Below are 6,000 nucleotides of genomic sequence, written 5' to 3'. Positions count from 1 at the left end.
TCCTCACCTGCCCCCGGGCCTGGCCTCTCACCTGTCCCCTGGGCCTGTCCCCTTACCTCCAGGCCCATATCCGTCCTCCATCCTCCCACCCGCACTCCCCCACATGCCGTTTCAGCTCTGTGGGTGGAATTGGGCTAAACGGGCTTAACTGCAAGTCAGGCTGGGCCTGCTGGCAGGGGGGGGCCTGCCGGTGGTCAGTGCCTCGCAGTAAGGGCTCCCTACGGCCTGAGGCCCAGCGGGGGGGCTCTGATGTGGGGCCGGGTGGGCAGGGCTCGGGCGGCTCCTCGCCAGGGTCTGGGAGCAGCCCTGGCTCTTGGCTTTGTATCTGTGCTGCAAGGAAGTCCTGCATCCATCTGTCCCCCCATCCTGTCAACATCCTCTGTCCGAGTTCCAGATGGCTGCGTGGCATCTGCTCCTTCCCGGCTGCCCCTGGCCTCCCCCAGGCTCCTCCCCCTCTGGCTGAGCCACATCCTGGGACCCCCTTTCCCTCCTGGGGCGTGGGGGCCAGCCGAGCACAGGCCTGGACTCCCAGATCTGGGTTCACACCCCACTGCACCCCTTCTGGCTATGTGGCTGCACCTTCATCTGTCGAGGGGGTTCCCAGGGGCCCCCTCATGGGGTTTTGGGGAGGCCTGATTCGAGGGGACAGGGGACCCAGGCTCTTAGCCCAGGGCTGGGTGTGCTGACCGCTCAGTGGGTACTGCCCGTCCCCCCCTGTGGAGTGCGGCTGTGGTTCCTGTGCTCTCCCTCAGCACCCCCACTGGGGACAAGCTCTTCAGGGCTGGGGCGCTGGCTTCTACCTGTGCGTGCCCCTGCCCCGTGCGCTTGCTGGACACGCCTGCTGGGAGCGTCCAGCACCCAGCGTGGGCTGCCCCAGCACCCATCAGCCTGCTTGAAAACTGGGTTCAGAGCCGGCTGGACAAGCCCCCACTCAGCCTGGATGAGCCCCCATTCTGTCTGGACGAGCCCCTCACCTGGGAAACTGTGTGTCAGCCTCTGAACTCCATGCTCTGAGGGGACCTTGGTCCGTGTCGTGCAGTGACTGACTGCTTTATTTTGGAATCAGTCAATAAGCAGGAATCACCCACGGGGGCTGCAGGGAGCCAGCTGAGCAGGGGGTGCTCGAGCCCCGGAGAGTGTTCCCCGGCGCTGCCAGCCACAGTCTGGAACACGGCCCGGCTGCCCTGTGGGCACATTTGTCAGACTGTGTAGAATCTGTATCAGGATTTTTAAAACATTATTTTAATAGACCCTCCAAGCCAACTTAAGCTTGAAACCTTAAATGTACCTGCTACTTTGTCTTATGTTTCACTTTTGGTTTCAGAAGTGCACAAATGTGGTGCCACATTGTCAGCTTTAGCAAACAAAACAATACCCTTTCCAGTAGAATGTTGAAAACTCATTCTTTTTTTTTTTTTTTTTCACAACTTTTTTTTTTATTATTATTATTTTTTTTAATCATCATTTTATTGAGATATATTCACATACCACGCAGTCATACAAAACAAATTGTACTTTCGATTGTTTACAGTACCATTACATAGTTGTACATTCATCACCTAAATCAATCCCTGACACCTTCATTAGCACACACACAAAAATAACAAGAATAATAATTAGAGTGAAAAACAGCAATTGAAGTAAAAAAGAACACTGGGTACCTTTGTCTGTTTGTTTGCTTCCCCTACTTTTCTACACATCCATCCATAAACTAGACAAAGTGGAGTTTGGTCCTTATGGCATTCCCAATCCCACTGTCACCCCTCATAAGCTACATTTTTATACAACTGTCTTCGAGATTCATGGGTTCTGGGTTGTAGTTTAATAGTTTCAGGTATCCACCACCAGCTACCCCAATTCTTTAGAACTTAAAAAAGGTTGTCTAAAGTGTGCGTAAGAGTGCCCACCAGAGTGATCTCTCGGCTCGTTTTGGAATCTCTCTGCCACTGAAGCTTATTTCATTTCCTTTCACATCCCCCTTTTGGTCAAGAAGATGTTCTCCATCCCACGATGCCGGGTCTACATTCCTCCCCGGGAGTCATATTCCACGTTGCCAGGGAGATTCACTTCCCTGGGTGTCTGATCCCACGTAGGGGGGAGGGCAGTGATTTCACCTTTCAAGTTGGCTTAGCCAGAGAGAGAGGGCCACATCTGAGCAACAAAGAGGCATTCAGGAGGAGACTCTTAGGCACAAATACAGGGAGGCCTAGCCTCTCCTTTGCAGCAACCGTCTTCCCAAGGGTAAAACTTATGGTAGAGGGCTCAACCCATCAAACCACCAGTCCCCTATGTCTGTGGTCATGTTAGCAACCATGAAGGTGGGGTAGGCAAATACCCCTGCATTCTCCACAGGCTCCTCAAGGGGGCACTACATCTTTTTTTTTTTTTTTCCTTGTTTGTCTTTTTTCTTTCTTTTTTTTTTTTTTAACTTTCCCTTCTTTTTTAAATCAACTGTATGAAAAAAAAAATTAAAAAGAAAACAAACATACAATAAAAGAACATTTCAAAGAGACCATAACAAGGGAGTAAGGAAAAGACAACTAACCTAAGATAACTGCTTAACTTCCAACATGTTCCTACTTTACCCCAAGAAAGTTACATAATATAGCAACATTCCAGTGAACTTGTTCCTACTACATCCATCAGAAATTAACAGACCATAGTCATTTCTGGGCATCCCCAGAACGTTAAATAGCTTATCTGTTCTTCTTGGATTATTGTTCCCCCTTCCTTAATTGCTCTCTACTGCTAGTTCCCCTACATTCTACATTATAAACCATTTGTTTTTACATTTTTCAAAGTTCACATTAGTGGTAGCATATAATATTTCTCTTTTTGTGCCTGGCTTATTTCGCTCAGCATTATGTCTTCAAGGTTCATCCATGTTGTCATATGTTTCACCAGATCGTTCCTTCTTACTGCCGCGTAGTATTCCATCGTGTGTATATACCACATTTTATTTATCCACTCATCTGTTGAAGGACATTTGGGTTGTTTCCATCTCTTGGCAATTGTGAATAATGCTGCTATGAACATTGGCGTGCAGATATCTGTTCGTGTCACTGCTTTCCGATCTTCCGGGTATATACCGAGAAGTGCAATCGCTGGATCGAATGGTAGCTCTATATCTAGTTTTCTAAGGAACTTCCAGACTGACTTCCAGAGTGGCTGAACCATTATACAGTCCCACCAACAATGAATAAGAGTTCCAATTTCTCCACATCCCCTCCAGCATTTGTAGTTTCCTGTTTGTTTAATGGCAGCCATTCTAACCGGTGTTAGATGGTATCTCATTGTGGTCTTAATTTGCATCTCTCTAATAGCTAGTGAAGCTGAACATTTTTTCATGTGTTTCTTGGCCATTTGTATTTCCTCTTCAGAGAACTGTCTTTTCATATCTTTTGCCCATTTTATAATTGGGCTGTCTGTACTATTGTCATTGAGTTGTAGGATTTCTTTGTATATGCAAGATATCAGTCTTTTGTCAGATACATGGTTTCCAAAAATTTTTTCCCATTGAGTTGGCTGCCTCTTTACCTTTTTGAGAAATTCCTTTGAGGTGCAGAAACTTCTAAGCTTGAGGAGTTCCCATTTATCTATTTTCTCTTTTGTTGCTTGTGCTTTGGGTGTAAAGTCTAGGAAGTGGCCTCCTATTACAAGGTCTTGAAGATGTTTTCCTACATTATCTTCTAGGAGTTTTATGGTACTTTCTTTTATATTGAGATCTTTGGTCCATTTTGAGTTAATTTTTGTGTAGGGGGTGAGGTAGGGGTCCTTTTTCATTCTTTTGGATATGGATATCCAACTCTCCCAGCCCCATTTGTTGAAAAGACCATTATGGCTCAGTTCGGTGACTTTGGGGGCCTTATCAAAGATCAGTCGGCCATAGATCTGAGGGTCTATCTCTGAATTCTCAATTCGATTCCATTGATCTATATGTCTATCTTTGTGCCAGTACCATGCTGTTTTGGCAACTGTGGCTTTATAATAAGCTTCAAAGTCAGGGAGTGTAAGTCCTCCCACTTCGTTTTTCTTTTTTAGAGTGTCTTTAGCAATTCGAGGCATCTTCCCTTTCCAAATAAATTTGATAACTAGCTTTTCCAAGTCTGCAAAGTAGGTTGTTGGAATTTTGATTGGGATTGCATTGAATCTGTAGATGAGTTTGGGTAGAATTGACATCTTAATGACATTTAGCCTTCCTATCCATGAACATGGAATATTTTTCCATCTTTTAAGGTCCCCTTCTATTTCTTTTAGTAGAGTTATGTAGTTTTCTTTGTATAGGTCTTTTACATCTTTGGTTAAGTTTATTCCTAGGTACTTGATTTTTTTAGTTGCTATTGAAAATGGTATCTTTTTCTTGAGTGTCTCTTCAGTTTGTTCATTTCTAGCATATAGAAACATTACTGACTTATGTGCATTAATCTTGTATCCTGCTACTTTGCTAAATTTGTTTATTAGCTCTAGTAGGTGTATCGTCGATTTCTCAGGGTTTTCTAGATATAAGATCATATCATCTGCAAACAATGACAGTTTTACTTCTTCTTTTCCAATTTGGATGCCTTTTATTTCTTTGTCTTGCCGGATGCCCTGGCTAGCACTTCCAGCACAATGTTGAATAACAGTGGTGACAGCGGGCATCCTTGTCTTGTTCCTGATCTTAGAGGGAAGGCTTTCAGTCTCTCACCATTGAGTACTATGCTGGCTGTGGGTTTTTCATATATGCTCTTTATCATGTTGAGGAAGTTTCCTTCAATTCCTACCTTTTGAAGTGTTTTTATCAAAAAGGGATGTTGGATTTTGTCAAATGCTTTTTCAGCATCTATTGAGATGATCAATTGATTTTTCCCTTTCGAGTTTTTAATGTGTTGTAATACATTGATTGTTTTTCTGATGTTGAACCATCCTTGCATGCCTGGAATGAACCCCACTTGGTCATGGTGTATGATTTTTTTAATGTGTCTTTGGATTCGATTTGCAAGTATTTTGTTGAGGATTTTTGCATCTATATTCATTAGGGAGATTGGCCGGTAGTTTTCCTTTTTTGTAGCATCTTTGCCTGGTTTTGGTATTAGATTGATGTTAGCTTCATAAAATGAGTTAGGTAGTGTTCCATTTTTTTCAATGTTTTGAAAGAGTTTGAGTAAGATTGGTGTCAGTTCTTTCTGGAAAGTTTGGTAGAATTCCCCTGTGAAGCCATCTGGCCCTGGGCATTTATTTGTGGGAAGATTTTTGATGACTGATTGGATCTCTTTGCTTGTGATGGGTTGGTTGAGGTCTTCTATTTCTTCTCTGGTCAGTCTAGGTTGTTCATATGTTTCCAGGAAATTGTCCATTTCTTCTACATTATCCAGTTTGTTGCCATACAGTTGTTCATAATATCCTCTTATAATTTTTTTAATTTCTTCAGGATCTGCAGTTATGTTACCTTTTTCATTCATTATTTTGTTTATATGGGTCTTCTCTCTTTTTGATTTTGTCAGTCTAGCTAGGGGCTTGTCAATCTTGTTGATCTTCTCAAAGAACCAACTTTTGGTGATATTTATCCTTTCTATTGTTTTTTTGTTCTCTATGTCATTTATTTCTGCTTTAATCCTTGTTATTTCTTTTCTTGTACTTGGTTTAGGATTGGTTTGCTGTTCATTTTCTAGCTTCTTCAGTTGATCCATTAGTTCTTTGATTTTGGCTCTTTCTTCCTTTTTAATATATGCGTTTAGTGCTATAAATTTCCCCCTTAGCACTGCTTTTGCTGCATCCCATAGGTTTTGGTATGTTGTGTTCTCATTTTCATTCGTCTCTATATATTTAGCAATTTCTCTTGCTATTTCTTCTTTAACCCACTGATTGTTTAGGAGTGTGTTGTTTAACCTCCAGGTATTTGTGAATTTTCTAAGTCTCTGGTTATTGACTTCTAATTGTATTCCATTGTGGTCAGAGAATGTGCTTTGAATAATTTCAATCTTTTTAAATTTATTGAGGCTTGTTTTATGTCCCAGCATA

The sequence above is a fragment of the Choloepus didactylus genome, chromosome X, assembly GCF_015220235.1.
Source record: "Choloepus didactylus isolate mChoDid1 chromosome X, mChoDid1.pri, whole genome shotgun sequence".
Lineage (NCBI taxonomy): Eukaryota > Metazoa > Chordata > Mammalia > Pilosa > Megalonychidae > Choloepus > Choloepus didactylus.
This window is presented reverse-complemented; position numbering follows the sequence as displayed.